Source organism: Lissotriton helveticus, chromosome 3_1 (assembly GCF_964261635.1).
Source record: "Lissotriton helveticus chromosome 3_1, aLisHel1.1, whole genome shotgun sequence".
Classification (NCBI taxonomy): domain Eukaryota; kingdom Metazoa; phylum Chordata; class Amphibia; order Caudata; family Salamandridae; genus Lissotriton; species Lissotriton helveticus.
The window spans coordinates 268,877,365-268,894,837 of record NC_136061.1 but is presented as its reverse complement, the minus strand read 5'-3'; positions in this window follow the sequence as shown (position 1 = coordinate 268,894,837).

Genomic DNA, 17,473 nt, shown 5'->3' with positions numbered 1-17,473 from the left:
ACACGGGTGCAGTGAGGTTGGTGGCAGATGATCAAGGTGCACAGGGGGGTGGGAGTCCGGAAATGGCTAAAAAAAAGGCCTGTACCCAATGTTGCTAGATGTGGTCAGGGACAGCATCCCCAAAACAATGTAACATCTAGAAATGAACACGGTGTACCCTCACACAACCAGTGCAACAACAAAGCACCGCTATTAAGAATTGATTTACCCCCTGAATCCAGCCCATATGTAGTGGTCTTGGCTGGAGTACCTGAGTTGAGGAACGATAGCGAGGAATCATACTTGGCACTAAAGCATAAGGTCACGTATTGGCTTAAAAAATAGACCACTTCCACCACATGTACCTAGTGAAATTACGTTTGTCCGTAGTGTGTCATGGGTGGGTCACAGAGTAAAGGACACAAAGGGAGATTGTATCCTGATGAATTTCAGAGACACACGGACGGAGTCTTACATCTGTGAGTGGAGTCAGTTCAGACCCGCGTCAGTTATCCAGGCTCATCCCCTGTCATACTTTTACCCCTCTGGCTCACAGCGAACTAGTCCAGGTGCTGAACAAGTTTGGAAAACTGTAGGGTGTCCAACTGTGGGTGACTCCAGTAGGGGCAGGTTCACAGAACCCCTACTTCCTTTGGCCGTCCTACTGCAAAATAGATACAGCTGCCTGGATATGGTGGACTGACTGAATCCTTGCAACTTGCAGTCCTCTTCTGTGGATAAAAACGGGGTAGACAGTGAGACAGAGTGGAGGGAGTTGGATGATGGCACTGCAATATTCTCTAGCCCTGTAGGGGGCAGGAGTGTTACAAGCAGTATGGCGGATACATTGACACTAACTATCCCAAGTTGCAGCGTACTCCCTCTGGATAGATCTAAGGAGTGCGTAGTAGACCTAGCCCATGAAAGCCACCCTTTGTCCCCCTTGCTGACTGTAGTGGATTTAACTGGGGAGGCATTTGAGGAGGCATCTAAGAGTACGGCTGCGGGTACTAGGGCAGAGACGCTTACAATTTTATCCTGGAATTTGGCAGGATTGACTAACAAGCTGACCAATGACTGGGGCTCTTTTGTGGATGAATGTGACGTGTGCCTCTTTCAAGAGACCTGGGCTCGGACGGAGCAATATCGGATGGGATTTGCTTTGTTCTTTGTCCCGGCAGTATGGGGGGGAGAGGTTGTCCATCAGGGGGACTCACTATTTGGATTGGATCCCATCTGGGTGGTACAGTCAAGCCGTTAAATACTTGTTCTAAAGATATCCAATGAGTAGTTCTTACTTTGCCTAATGCTTTCAAGCTAGCACTGATCAATATTTATTCACGCCCTGTTAGTATAACCAAAGTGTCCAGTACTATCGAGGACTTGTCCCTCTTTATTTCAACAATCCCGAGCAGTACTTATCTTTTGGTGGGGGGCGATTTAAACTGCCATTATGAGCCCCTTGAGGGTATGAGTGAAGTTGTCTTTTCGGCAGAGGACGATCACTGGTCCATCCCTTTGATTCAGGCTCCATTGCCTAGGGCATGGACGCCGTTAGCCATACAGATCACGGCATTAACCCTAACCCACTCCCTACGAGCATGTATTGGTCGCACCCCTACAGACACCCCAGCTAAACCTACTTTTAATAAACCTGGACAAATGTCTCATCTTGATTATATCCTGGTTGAGACAAGGTTGTGGCCAAAGGTAATAGATCTTAATGTTGCCACAAGAAAGGATAGTGACCATAATGCCCTAATCTTGGAATTGGGCCTGCCCACTACCGGCAGGAGTGGCGTTCTACTTCCCGGGGAAAATGATGGCGATCTTATCCTATCAGGTGTAGAGTAAAATGGCATACATTAGTGGAACATCCGGAACGAATAGTAAAACTCTATAGTTTGGCGATTCCTTCTTTTATAGAGGTTGCAGCCCTATCCAATTCACCTCTGCCCCCTGATTACTTAAATAAGATGGAGGCTCTCCACGAGGGCCTAGTACTCAATCTGGCAGATGTACTTAATCCTCGGGCTCCGAGAAGAGAAATAGGTCTCCACATTGTTCATGTTATAATACACTTGCTGGAAGGCAAAAACAGAACTATTGAAGGCCATAAAAGATAATAACAGAACGGCAATTAAAGACAGGAGGGCATACTATAAAAGGATAACTAAGTGTGCGAAGGAAGAATGGGACTATGATAAGTGGTCCAGTTTAACATTTGTGCTAGCTAATAAAGACCTTCAGAAATTCTGGTCCATTATAAATACCGGCTGTGGTGAGCCGAAAGCAGCCATTGAACCCAACATATGGACGGAACCCTGGGAAGGCCATTACCGGGCCTTGTACTCCATTGAGGGTCTCTCTGATGACACTGAAAACATTTTAACTCAATCTATACTTAATATGCAGCCAGAGGTGATTGAGTTTACGGATAAGGAAGTTTGTAATGCAATCACCAAACTTGCTACAGGCAGAGCACCAGGCCTGGACAAACTCCCGGGTGACCTTTTCAGGCATGAGAGGCTTGGTGGTTCCCTGTACTTGGTTGGGTGCAGAGATTGTCCCCATATATAAAAAGTGCTCTCCTCTGCTCCCATCCAACTACAGACCCATAAGCTTAATCGATGTCCTCCAGAAAATCTTTGCGAGACTCATCTTGGACCGTCTACAAGACTGGATAGAGGAGTATACAATTCTCAGTCCCTATCAGGCAGGGTTTAGGAAGAATACCTCCACCGTGGACCAAATTTTCCGTTTACTACTCTTGCATTGGAAAAACGGTGAGAATAGAGGGTGGCAGCCTCTATGTGGTATTCGTGGACCTTCGCTCTGCATTTGATCTTGTTCCCTGGGGGAAGCTTTGAAGTGTTCTTCATGAGCTGGGCATTCCTGTCCATCTTCTATCCGTCCTGATGAGGCTACATGAGGCTAACTTTGTCCAAGTTAGATGCGTGAAAACAGCGCTCTGTCGTCTCGGTTTCCCGTTGGCACGGGGGTAAGGCAGGGCTGCGTGCTCGCACCAACCCTGTTTTGCCTCTATGTCAACGGGGTAATCGCGCATCTTAACGGAATACAAGACAATGATTCCCCTAGGTTGGCTGGCGACAGGGTGCCTGCCATCATGTTCGCCGATGACACCCTCTTACTTTCTAAATCACCTATGGGCATACAGCGAACATTGGATGGATTCGAAGAATTCTGCACTGTTCAGGGATTGGAGATCAATTCCCTTAAACCAAATTTATGATCTTTAATCCGCTCAGAACAACTCGACCAAATCCAAGTCTAGGGACAACGAGACTCGAAAGGGTAAATACCTTTGACTACCTGGGGGTTACCATCAATGAGAATATGACGTGGGGTCCACAGCAAACAAAATCGCAACTAAAATTGGCCCAACTCTCTCGAGGAATTCTGAAACTATCCAACAAGTCTACTAATAAACCTGTTGGTCCTCCGTTGGAAGTTTACAAATTACAATCAAGGGGTGCTATTATGTATGGGGGTGAACAATGGGGGCATTGCAATAGGACCGAAATCACCAGGGTCGAGAATACATTTCTAAGACAGCTCTTAGCACTCCCAACCAGTACTCCGCTTTTTCCTCTAAGGCTTGATCTGGGGATTAGATCTATTGACGAAGAATTAGCATTAAAACCTCTCAGGTTTTGGCGCAGGCTCTGGGTGACACCAGAGCTGATAAATTACAGACAGGAACTTAAAGAAATTCTGACCTATCCGAGTGCTCTCAAAATCCCCTGGCTCTCCTTTATTAAGAACGAGTTCACAAGGCTACGAGTTCCTGTTCTTTGGATTGACCCTGAGAGGGAATGTAAATCTATCTCACGTGTCTCGCTTGCTAAAATCTAAAGTTATGATAAACTTAATGCAGCACTAAGCAATCAACAGATTGGTTCTGTTACTGCTTCTTTTCTGTATGTGAAGGACTTTTATTTGTTTGAGCGATTTTTAGATGATATATATCCAATTTTAGCAAAATAATTGTATGTTCAACTGAGGCATGGAGTTCTACCCCTACGAGCCTTTTCCAGCAAGTGGCTATCTCCTACTTTGAAGAACTGCCCAGCATGCAATTGTGATATTGAAACAGAGCTCCACGTCTTCTTTTTTTTGCCCGGCGTACGTTAAACCGAGGAGGTATTGGCTCCTACCCCTGTGCAAAAATTTGGGCTTTTGGCATTGTATGCAAGCGCTCAGAGTGTTAAAGTCAGACACAACTGGATCTATTGTATTTGCCGTTTCGCAATTTTTATCAGCTACGTGGCATAAGCGCAGAACCTTTGTTGATGGAGTCTAAGTCTGGAATGGTAGCTACTGGCTCTCCACTGTTTTGATAAATTCCACTGTTTTTTATACAATCTTTTATCTTTACCATTTTCCGGGGCTCTGACAAGTATGAATTGTGTCTAATTGTCTCTATTCCGAAAATGTTTTAAAATGTATTCTTGTATTAGCTGATTTTCATTGCTATCTATGTGTATTGTTTTTATGATCTTTGCCTACTTTTCATGGTATTTTACCGAAATAAAGTTTTTATGATGATGATGATATTAGTTGCCTTCACTTAAATTGATTGCACAATGTCTGGGTACTTTGTTTATATTCTCCTAAAAATAGTTCCATACGCTTTAATGGCAAAGCTGGTTCAAAATGTGCTGCCCTTCGGGTGCAGTTAGATGGTGATTTTTTCTGTCTCCTTTTTAAAGTTGCTGTAGTTATGTTTGTGAGAAGTTGGCCTGGTATATGATGTTCACTATTCTAGTGAGCACCTTGCACCAGTCCAAACAACCCTTACGGTGATGGTTGTAAAGTCAACCTTATAGACCAGCTATCCTAGTGGTAACATGGACAAAAGCAGTCTTAGGCTAAACTCAAGAGGGCATGTGAAGCCAGCTGTTTTACCATATCCAATCCTTTTAATACCAAATGAAAGGACACCACACAGGTAATATATTCAAAATATATATGTATTTATTTCTAAATAGGTCCCCTTAAAGCTTTATGAGCACAGGCGTATAACAAGTAACTTAATATAACATACAAAGGTTGCACAAATATGGATAGGCCCTGGTGGCCCGTTAAACCATATACTAAAATAGTGGTATAAGTACCACGTCACGAACAATGGTAAGGCCTAGGGCCTTGGGAATCACTGGGGCTACACTGGACTAACAGCAGTTAGAACGTAGGAGGCCCGCAGGATGCGGGTGCAGTGTCTAAATGCACATGCGTGCACCAATAGAAGTCAATGGGTGCGTAAAGTTAGAAAGTTGCAGATTTGGAACTCTTCCGACTGGACTAGAACTTAACCACTTAAAACTAGGACACTAGGGATGTAAATCTCTACAGGAGCACCGCAATACTCGCGTTACCTCACCCACAGGAAGCGGGTGCATAGGTGTCAAAGTGAGTCGGGTTTCGTCGTGGAGTTCTATGGAGCCTTGGAGAAAAGATGCTGCAGGCGACCAGGAGAGAAGAGTCCGGTTGGATCCAAGGGTGGGTCGAAGATGTAGAGTACCTGAAAGCAGAGGGGACAGAGTCTGGGTCACTAGCCAGTGACCAGGAAGGAACCAGGAAGGAACCAGGCGATGTCGGGTTGCAATCAGGTGATGTCATGAAGCTTGTCTCCGCAGCCACGTGGACCAGGAGGTGTCGACGACAACCAGGAGCTGGGCACGGACTGTCCCACAAAGGCTCTTGCTGTCGGCGGTGTCAGATCTTGATTCGGAGTCAACAGGCCTTGGAAAATGCAACCCACACAGGAATCAAAGATGGCTTCTGGATCAGACCAGCAAGGTCTGATGGGCTGCTCCTTTTCAGGGGAGCAAGGGCCAGTCTGGAGCAACCAGACCAGTGTTGAAAATTCAAAGGTTCATCATCACAGAGGCCACTAGCCCATCGGCAAGTGACCAGACAGACGCGACAAGCAGGAAAATGCAAAAAGGCCCCACACAGCACTCGGTGAGTGTGGAGAGGTGATCTTCGGTGCATAAAATGCTCGGAGCTGGGGCTTCTCAATCCCTAATGCACAGCTTCGAGGGTGCCTCAGGAGCTGCACAGAAAGCACTTCGCTGGCTTTCCAAGATGGCCGGTCCCACGTCTCTCGTCGCCTCCATGGGTCTCAGCTTTGCTGTGGCTGTGGATCAGGCTGTTGGATGTCTGGAAATCTAGTTCTTGTTGGTCTCTTTGTTCGAGCTCTGGCGGGAGCAACAACAAAGCAAACTGTTGAGCGCTTGATGGTGCCTGCTTGCACAGGGTGGTCACTCCTTGACCACAAGGGAGATTCTTCAGTCTTCTACGTCGAGTAGGATGTCAAAGGGTCCAGAGTTTCGTATCAAAGTTTCAGTCAGGATGATCTAAAGTCTAAGGGCACAGCTCCTACCTTTATTCCAAATCAAGGGGCTGGATCACCTGCTAGGTCCCTCCCAAGGGTGGGACCCAGGAAGGAGGTGGTTACACCCCTTTCCATTTGTCCAGTTTTGCACCAGAGCTGGGGCTGGAGTGCCCCAGTGCCGGTTTCAACTGGACTATGCATGGGACACCTTGTGTGCCCCAGGCAGTGTCTCATTTCACTCAGCCCTCCCTGCCCCAATCCACTATCTCCTGTCTGGGGTGGTGCTAGCACCTCCCTGTGACAGGAAACCTATTGTCCAAGCCTCCCTCGCTGGAAGGGCTCCCAGCAGCAGGAGGTCAGACTTGTGTCTGTGGCAGCAGCATCCATTTTGTGATGCTGAGGCTTTGGTTAATTTTAACCGGGTTTAAGGAAAGTAACATGTCTTCTCCCTCTAGAAGGGTGGAATGATACCCCCGTCGCCAGAACTGGCGAGGGGGTAGTATTCCAAAGCGTATGACACCTTACACGACATGTTTTGATAAAGCCAAACCAAAGTTAGCAATAACCGCGAGGATTATAATGCACTTAAGTGTATATGGTATGGCAATATCCTAGAACAGCTATAAGGACATGGTTCCGAAAGCTGCAGACAGGCTCAGCTCATGCTAGAGCACCATCTCACATAAAACCAAGCACTCTGCCTCCAGGATTGTTAAGGCCTGCCATAGGAGTGACTTATAGGTGAATATGTGTCTAGATTATAAGGTTAGATATAGGAATACTATACCTAAGCAAGGGGTGATTACACGACCTTGCCCCAGCTGAGTGATCAGCCAGTTGTGACAGTTTGGATGGCCAGCCAGGGGTGGCAAAATATATGCTGCAGCCCCTGGTAGGCCTTGGGTGCACCTATGCCCTGGGTACCTATAGTATACTATACAGGGGCTGATAAGGTGACTCAATATCCAATTAGTTATGTACCTAGGGTACATGGAGTCCATTTTACAGAGAGAGCAGATAACCTGGGGCCCTGATTAGCAGGATCCCAGGCCAACTAAGTCGAAAACCGGCTAAACACAAGGCAAAAAATCTGGGGTAACCATAGTCAGGTATCCACCTTCCTACAATGTTTTTAACTCACAATGCAACATTGTAGCTGCCTACAATATGAGTGCTTAGTTTGATTGTGATTTATTCTTTTCTCATTCACAAATAATGATAAAATGCATGACACAGCTGAAATGCATTTTTTCTATAAAAAAAATACCCCTTGCATTGCCACATCAGTGAATGATTTTTTAATTTGGACTTGGGTCAGCGGACTCAATAATTCTCGCTTCGGTGCTTACTCTAATCAGGGGTTCCACTCGGCAACTCTGGGCATTAGCTTGCCTAATCTCCACAACGGCCCCATCACTTCCGGGGATGCCTGGCTCCACCTTGGGGACTCCCAGCAGTGACCATCCCACAGGGAAAGCCAGGACGGGTTCCCCAGAGTTATACAGCGCCAGGAAACCTATGGACAGGTAGCAGTGCGCTTTACAAGCTCAAATACATTTACATTTACATTTTACAAGTTTAGTGCAAGCCTATGGCAGACACATTTAGGTGTCTGCATATTTTTTTCAATTTGTTTGTAGTATATGCTTTCATTAAAAAATACTTGTTTAAAGGTGGAGTGAGGGAGTACCATGTTGATTGACATGTTGCAATGTGTCATTATTCTAGGCATAGTTCATGTAGTACTATGGGCATTAATGGCACTGCAAGAAACATAAAACAGCACATGGATAAGTATCAACAAAGTCATGTTTTCCAGCTCGGGCACCAGTGGAATATGGCAGGCTGCTCGGGGACCAGTGGAATATGGCAGGCTCGACTAATATATTCATAGCACTCAGAGAATATATACCTGTCTGTGTGGTCATTTTCAGTAAATAGTGAGAAATACTTACAAGGATGTTTGACTTATTTTGATAATAGTTAATCAAAACCGTATTTGCTGGGTTTTTCTCTCCACATTCTATTTTGCAGATCTTTTCTCCCTTATTTACATAAGTATGAGCCAGTCTCATGGGGTTTGCAACATTTCTCATAATGTGAGCAGAAGAAAAGTCCTGTAGTTTAGTGTAGCTTTTGGAAGGCTCCTCATGCAACAGAGGGTGCCAGGACAAGGATCCAGTGTGCCACACCATACTCATTACGCCGCTCATCACCCTTCTTTTTTGAGGACCAAAAAGGTATTTTTTTTAATATTCAGCCCTTTATGACTTCAATTCATTTTCTTGCTTTTTTATCAATCTTATTTAATTATTATTTTTTGTTTGTTTTATATAGCATGAACTTGACCCACAGGTATCAGAGCGCTTTACATGAGTGCCAGTGCATTAAAGACACATTCATTTTGTTAGGCACTGGGAGATTAATGTATTTGCCAGAATCACAGGATGTTGAGCGTCCCTGCCAAGACTCGAGCCTGGGTCCCTAGCACTGAGGTTGACCACTATAGCCGTTAGGCCACAACCATCCATCAGTCTTTTATTATTCTTGGGTGACCGCAATCGACCATCCAGTTCCTTAAACTGCCATGATACTTCTACAGTTTCAAGTCCCCCACTTTACTCACTTGGTGTGATCCTTGGCAAGTCAATATATCTCCCCGTGCTTCAATTCCATCCTCTTGCAAAAACTAAATAATACAAACATAGTTTACAATGTTATGATGAATTATGTTTTGTTATAAGTATTTGTAAAGCACACTGTTACCTGCCAGGCTATCCTGCTGCTGAGCAGATGTGTGTGCCTAGTTTTCCCTAAGCTAGGTTGGTTAGTTGAAATGCCAGGTCTTCAACTTCCTGGGGAATACGAAGAAGAGGAGGAGGCTCTGATGAAAAGTGGGTTGTTGTACCAGTCTTTAGGGGTAATGTAGGACTACCCCTGTCCTCCTCATTTGGCTCTGTGTATGCTTGGGATGTGTGCGAGTAAGAGTCCTGCGGAATACAGTTTTCTGGCTGGGTAGTTGGTAGAAGGAGATGCGACTGTTCAGGTGGCTGGGGCCTATGTTTTTTAGTGTTTGGAATGTGTGTGTGAGGAGTTTGAAATTACTGTGTCTGTGCATCAGGAGCCTGTGGAGCTGCTTGAGGTGTGGTGTGATGTGAGTTCTGTGCAGGAGGTTAAGGATGAGTCTGGCTACCAAGATCTTCATGGTCTGTATTCTGCTACCGAGTTCCCTGATGATACCACCATGGAGGGTGTTCCTGTAGTCCAACTTACTGATGACTAAGGTGTGAGTCACAGTTGTCCTGGTGTTGCTTGGGAGGCATTTGAAGATCTTCCTTCAGGGTGTGGAATTGACTTGTGCAGTCATGTCCAGTTTGCGGTTGATGATGACTCCAATGTTCCTGGTGTGGGGGCTTGGTTTGAGACTGAGTTCAGCTGGCCACAAGTTGAAGTCCCATGGTGAGGTGATTTGTTAAAGATCACTCTTTGTTGTCTTGTCATTATTGAGCTTGAGACAGTTGGCTTTCATCCTGTTAGTGACTGCAGTGGTGCAAGCTGTGAACTTGTTTCTTGTATTGGGGGTCTTGCACAAGAGGGAGAGTATGAATTGCGCATTGTGTTCTATCTGTTAAGAAGGAGTTGATCCAGCAGGGAGCGAGTCCTTGGATACCAATCTCGTGCAAGCACCTGATGAAGATGAGGGGTGACACTGTGTCAAAAGATGCAGAGAAGTCCAGATACTGAGTAAAAGTTTGTACAGGCTGTGCTAACCATGTATAAAGATTATGAAACAAACTTCAGTAGAAATATTTGAACAAAAAATGATGCAGAGAGGTCCTGACAAATGAGGGCTGCTGTGTCTCCTCTTTAAAAAATCATGCGGAAGTCTGTGATGTCTTTTAGTGCTGTTTCACTATTGTGGTTGGCCATGAATGCGGACATCATGGCATTGAGGAGCTGGTAGTTGCTGAGGTGGTCAGTTGATTCCTTTCTTTAAGAGCTTTGCCAGGTATTATAGGGGGGAGATGCGTCTGTAGTTGGTGAGTGTGTCTGGTCTGTGGATGGTTTATTGAGCAGGGTGTACTGGGTGTTCTCCATTTTCTGGTGGTAGATTTGAAGATGTAACTTTCCTTGGTGTCTTGACTTGCTCACCATTTGTGCTCCAGTTACTTGCAGTGGCATATTGTCAGCCTGAGTTCCTCAACGTACCAGCTGGTCAGGCTATTACGCTGGGTTGCACTTGAGGGGACCCAGGCTGTCAGCTCATGCAGTGCACCATGTTGAGGTTCTTGATGTATTTAAGCAAATTGAATTTCCCATAATCAATCTGCACACCACCTACATCCTCTTTGCTCCTGCTCCTCCCAGGGCCTACTAAATTATGACTACAGCATGGATGTGCAGTGGTTGCACGCAGTGGGTGCATACAGTGGGTGTGCCACTGGTGCATTAAAGAAATGCTAAAGCAATCCTGTCTGTGCCTGTCCACACCTGGACTGAGACCTGGTCCTCCCCTACATAACGCCACTCAAATGTGCTCCTCCACGCTCACAACCCCGACCACCCCTCATTGCACTGCTGCAACATTTCACCATACAACGCGTAGAGAACATTCACATGCACCTCATGCAGACTCTCCTGCACTCTTCCACACCCTACACCCACCACCCCACTTACTCAAACTCACACTGACCAGGCACCCACTCACACAGACCAACCACCACCCATGCAACATGCCACACCTGAATGCATGGTTCTCAACACCTGCTCGCTCACCAAACCCCCCCACAAAGAAATGGGATCTACTGCATGGCCACGCTTCAGATCTGCTCTTCCTCTCAGAAACATGGTTAGGCCTAGCCACAGTACTGGACATTGCAACAGCCATCCCTGCCAGATGCAAGATAACAAGGCAAGACGATCAGCACAAACCCAGAGTCGACATCATATCAAAGAAATCATCAGCTGCATAGCTAGATGGACAACCCCACCGACTAAATTGAACACCTTACATTCAAGATATGTGTCAGAGCCAACTTCTCCCTGGGCAGAACCCTCGTATACAGTCCACCAAGACCCTGCAGCAATTTCTCCAGAGACATCATGGACTTTGTTGCACCCCTCATCGTCAACACCAGCACCTTCATCCTCCTCAGGGACCTCAACTTTCACTTAGAAGACTGCACTGGCCTAAACTCTACTGCCCTTCTAAAAAAAACTCAGAAGCTTTGACCTTACCCATCATATTACCAAACTCACCCACACTTCCAGACACTTATTGGAGCCGATTTTCTCCTCAATCAGAAACATCACATTCGATAAGCCAGCAATAATGACCTGGACAGACCATGTCCTCTGCAGTTACAGCATACCCATCCCACATCACCACAGACCTACCACTGCCGTACCTCAACCCCACAGCCGGAAAATAATCACAGCGATAGGAGGGCTTCTGCCCTATCCACGCAGCCCGCCTGAGCATAGTTTTCATTGTGATTCATATTTCAAGCACGTGCATATCCTTTTTTGAAAATATCTGTAATAATAATTCTAATTATTAAGTAGCTCAGACATATCATCCATTCGATAACAAAGATCTGTCTCTGACATCTGGAATAATATTAGCACCTGGCCAAAATCCCCATTGAATCCCCATTGAAATACCTGAAACACATAATACATATATTTTCACCCATTCATTCACACATATATTCTTGCAAACACAAAAGAACAGGAATTAAGGCTACTTTGCGCGCACTGGTACTGAAGTCCTGAAAGTTAGTATTTATTAAGTTGAAGGTGCAAATGGTCTGGGACACAATCCCTAGTCCCCATTAGTTAAAAGATAAGAAACCTTAACTTTCAACATAAACTGCACACAAAATGACCCCGCACTTGTGCATCTTCTGAAAGAATGTTAGTTTTGCACTGATCATGTCCAAACCAAACTGAGCTGGTTATGGCGATCAATGCTGTTAAGTTTGATTGGTACAAAAGGGGGTGGTGTGTCAGAAACCGGTCCTCGGAAGCTTGTTCCCGGTCCAGGGAAGGCATGGCCTGGTAGTTCGGGCTGGACTGTTCCCATGAGGCACAGGGTCAGACTGATTTGCATATAGCCATGTCTGAACTGAGGTGGCAGAGTGGGCTAAAGAATGGTGATGGATCAAACCCAGATCTTTTGACTGGGTGCGAGTGTTTGATTGGTTCTGATGCTCCGTCCATCACCACCCCCTTTTGTACCGCTTTGGCCGCCATAAGTGTGGCAGGGTATGCTCAGACGTGAGTCCCTTGCTCACTTTGCCACTGGATTCAAGCAAGCCGGGCTGAAGACGGCTGTAATGCCAGAAACCGGTCCTCGGAAGCTTGTTCCCGGTCCAGGGAAGGCATGGCTTGGCAGTTGGGGCTGGACTGTTCCCATGAGGCACAGGGTCAGACTGATTTGCATATAACCATGTCTGAACTGGGGTGGCAGAGTGGGCTAAAGAATGGTGATGGATCAAACCCAGATCTTTTGACTGGGTGTGAGTGTTTGATTGGTTCTGATGCTCCGTCCATCACCACCCCCTTTTGTACCGTTAAGTTTGATTGGTTCATTGGGAAAAGGTATGTCAGATGATATAGGGCGGATCTATTTAGTATGAAAAGTTTAAACAAAGGCACTAAGCCTGGCTTCTTTATTGGGAGTGCAATGTTTTAAAGGCAATATATCTTTAAGGGTGGCTTATATTTACACTGTGTTTAAGCCAGAAGACTGGTTCTTTGTTGCATGGAAACTGACCGATTACAGTGGTACACAAGGGTTTTGATATTGCTTACTCTTACTGACAAGTTGTAGGTTAGAAGCTTTGTACTGTGGTGGATCTTATTAGTCCTTCTTAGGAGGGGTTGTATACTGTTTGTCATCTGGAATTGTGTACATATTTGTAAAATCATGTGTAGTATTCATCTGTGTGTGTAGTGTTTATTAATGTGATTTTAAATGTAGCAGGCATTTTCTATGAAAAAAAAAAAAATTATTAGCAGTATTGCATGTGAGTGTTGGAATTTCACTTAATCACAATTGTTCATTTTCCTCCTGACAATGAATGGACTCAGCGCTGCGTCTTGTTAGCTAGTCCTTTCATTTTCTCCATTTATAGATCCTGATTAATTTCTTTCCATCTCCCTTTATTGATCATTATTTTTGAGAGCGTTAAGGTTTTCCAGGTAGTTCTAGTGGGCTACTTACTTGCCTCTCATTTCTTCTGCATTGCACCATTGTGGAATAATAATAATAATAGTCCACATTTGTAAAGCGCACGATCCCCCGTAAGGGTCTCTAGGCGCTGGGGGCCGTCGGGAAGATTAAGCAAGCTATTGCCCAGAGTCACATGGTGCTGGGCTAATCTGCCACCGGTGCCGGGGATCGAACCATGATCCCCAGATTCCAGAGTCAGTAGCCCTAGCTGCGGCACCACACCTCTTCCGAATGGTATTGTCCATCATTGGTTTACTGTCCCAAGATGACAGACATGCCTCTTCTAAATGTGGTGACCATGTTGAAACTTTAAAACAATGATGCACAATGAACAATACCATTCCAAGATAGCCACCTGCTGATAAGTTAATTTTTTTAGCTTGTTTGTTCTAGCAGCATTAGCCTGTTACGTTTAGGCAGCAACATCACTTGTTTTTCTACTTTTATCCTTTTCATTTATACTGCATACGTGTGTTGAGTTTGTGTGTGTGTTTTGTTGTGAATGGGTGAGTGGATGAATGCGGGAAAAGGTCAGTGAGTTTCTGAATAGATGCATGAGTGCATATATAGTGAGTTGAGTACTTTAGCACATTAGTAAGTAAATAGACACTTTGCATTAGGAGCCAATACTTGCAAATGTTGTTTTAGTATAAACATTTATTATAAAACTTGTCTTGCAGACCTTAAAAATAAGAAATTAACCGAACAGTCCCATAGAGATGATGGGATCGTTTTCCACACTTTGCATGACAAATGTGCAAGACAGTGACGTGGCTCAGTGGTTAGAGGCGGCAGACCCGGAAGCTGAGATTGACCGTGGACCAGGGTTCGATTCCCCGCCGGGTCTCGGGCTCAAAAATTCCACGGACTTGACAATTCTCGCTCCGGTGCCTACTCGAATCACGGGGTCACACTCTGCAACTCTGGGCAATAGCTTGCTTAATCTCCACTACGGCCCCTCGCAGGCGGGATGCCTGGCTTTCACCTTGTGGACACCCTGCCGGGGTTTCTCACAGGGGAATACCAGGACGGGTTCCCTAAGCAAGCGCCAGGATGCCCTTTGGGTGACAGGTTTGCGCTATATAAGTACATTTACATACCCTAATAAGAATAAAATCTTGCAGGCCACTCTAAGACTAAGCTGTTGATCACACAGTAAGATAATTCTTTAGGGGAGGTCAATTTATTTCTTGAGTTTTTTTACAGTAGGATTAAGAAGGCCAGTGTTGCTTTTCAGCACTGGGCAAAGTTGACTAAATTGTGGTAGTGACTCTTTAAATGGCAGTGAAACTACACTTATTTTTTATTATTTTGTTTGGAAAAAAAAAATTCCGAAGTTACAGAAAGGTAACTCTTCAGTACAAGGGACTTAGTAAGAGGATTTTTCCATGCTGTGTACCAGGAAAAAATACCTTCTATGTCATCGTGAATATTTTTGTTTGACTATTAATCCTCATATTGATGTTTCATTTCATACGAAAAATACATAAAGGTGAAAGGAAGGTAGAACTGTGATTCTCTGAATTGGATATTTTTTCCACTAACTATATCTTACCACGACTGTCTTTGAAACTGCTATCTCCCGCTGGTATATGTCATCGAAATTTTACCCTCTATTGATCCATGGAATCTGCAATAATGTTTTTTAATACAATTTATGGTTTGTTATAAACTTGGTGCAGTCTTGCTTAGTATATAGAGATTTTATGTCTATAAGAAATAGAGGTCTGTGGCTAATCACTGATATGGATCAATAAGCCAGTACATTTTTTGATGGGCTTGATCATAAAGCTTTAAAACGTGACATTGGACCTAATAGGAAGTATTGCTAACCCAACCAAGATTGAAATATGGAGGTACACTGGCCAATATAAACGTGGATCCACTTGTAATATCAGATACTGTGAGCATTGATTGTTACGGCCATCTATTCCTGTTGGCTCCACCTTCAGTTTTGTCCAACCGATATTTCTATTACAAAAACCTGATTACTTTCAATGTAATAGTGGTTCCGTGTTTTGCTTTTGTGTAATTGCAGATGTTTGGTACTCATTTTTCGTAAGCTTGATGTACAATTTTTCTTTTGAGAGTCCGGTTTGTCAAGTTCAACCACTAATAATGGGTTAATATTCACCTGATCCTGCATTAGCATGTCACGACCAGAAAACAAGATGGCTTGGATTTGGCTGAGAGGAGGAAATTGGCGTACTTAGAAGAACATAACACCTCTATCACAAAAGTGAGTTTAGAGTTTGGGTACTTGGGGCCTTATTTATGAAGGCCTTGCGCCGCCGGTGCGTCACTTTTTCCCATGTTAAAAGTGACGCACCGGCGGCGCAAGGCCTTCATAAATAAGGCCCTTGATTTCTACAGAGTTTGACAGCACTGGCAACAAACCTTCAACAATGGATGGACCTGGAAAACCGTGGTGCTCACCTCGGCAATGTTTGATCAGATAAAGAAACAAATTTGTTTTTGTATGTCTTGAGCCATACTATCAACATGCTGAGTTTTTTCTAGAGAGAAATAAGAAACCTTTTATGAGTAACAGTGTCTGCCATTGTAGATAAATTGGTCGGTTATTTCAGTGGCCAAGGAATGACAACAATGTATTTCCCTCCTAAATTCTTCTGTTGGTATTGAGAAATCACCATTATTTTTTGTGGAAAGAACTGAGATTTCTTTAAAGTTTGTATTTGATATTCATGGATTCTAAATATTTTGGGCATATTCCCATGATCGGTTTTAATCTAAAGCATAATCTAGAACTCAGTTGAAAGGGCCTATGCCTATCTGTTCAATTCTAGTCCAAAGTTAGTCTTCCAATGGTTCTTTTTAGCAGCATGAAAGTGTAAAGGGGAGTACAATTTCGCAAATCAAATTTTTAGATACAGTGTAGCACAAGAAAAGCTACACAAGAACCCAAGTCGACAACCAAATGAAGGTTAGTCAAATTTATTACAAGTTTAAAAATAGTTGGACATACATGAATCTTAGCATAACAGTATAAAAATACAGGGTAAATAGAAGGAATCCAAATCTTCTGAAGATATTCACTTGATGCTAGAAATGAGAAAGCAAAAGTTCAGGTACCCCAGCATCGGCACTTCTTCAGTATGCATCATTTAGTTTTAACTCTCCCAACTCTAATCGGAATAAGGCTCTAGGCCTTCTGAAGAAGTCACTCCACCATAAGATGGGTCTAAGGCATGAAGCCACAAGCAAGTAAGGGAACAAACAGATTTAGTACTCAGGTGCTCTCCGTCAGGAAGGCAAGCAGGAATGGGGTGTCTGACCCACTCTACGATGCATCATATACTCAACGTTGTATTCAGCGAATGCCCCATTATGCTTTTCTCATGCATACTCTACAATGGGCTTAGCCACAAAACTTTTCCATGACGTTGAAACCCTTCACGGCCTTCTTCATGTACGCCCCTCTGCAACAGTTCGTCCTTGGTCTCCTCTACTTCTTCCTTGTGAGAACACCTCCCTCCACCTTATATTCTCCAGGCCAAGCCAACTGTAACTCCTTCATTCCACAACTTATCTAATAGAACAATACCCCTACTCTTCACCAGCAAACGTTGTCCACCTGAAATGCAAGCATGGAACTGAAAGCTTTCTACGAAACTCACATGAGAATTTAAACATTAGTTTGAGAAACGAGGACATATCAAAATATACTGCAGATTTAGGCCTAAGACTTGGGCTAAAATAATGAATTCACCATGCGGTGTACAATAAAAATTGCATAAACATTAGCATTCAATAGGAAAATGTCCCCTACCTACATTATAAATACCTATTTTACATCTACATCATTAGCCCAGGGAGCGTCCAAACATAGTTGATACATCACTGAATCATATTCATTAATGAGGCCTACAGAAACA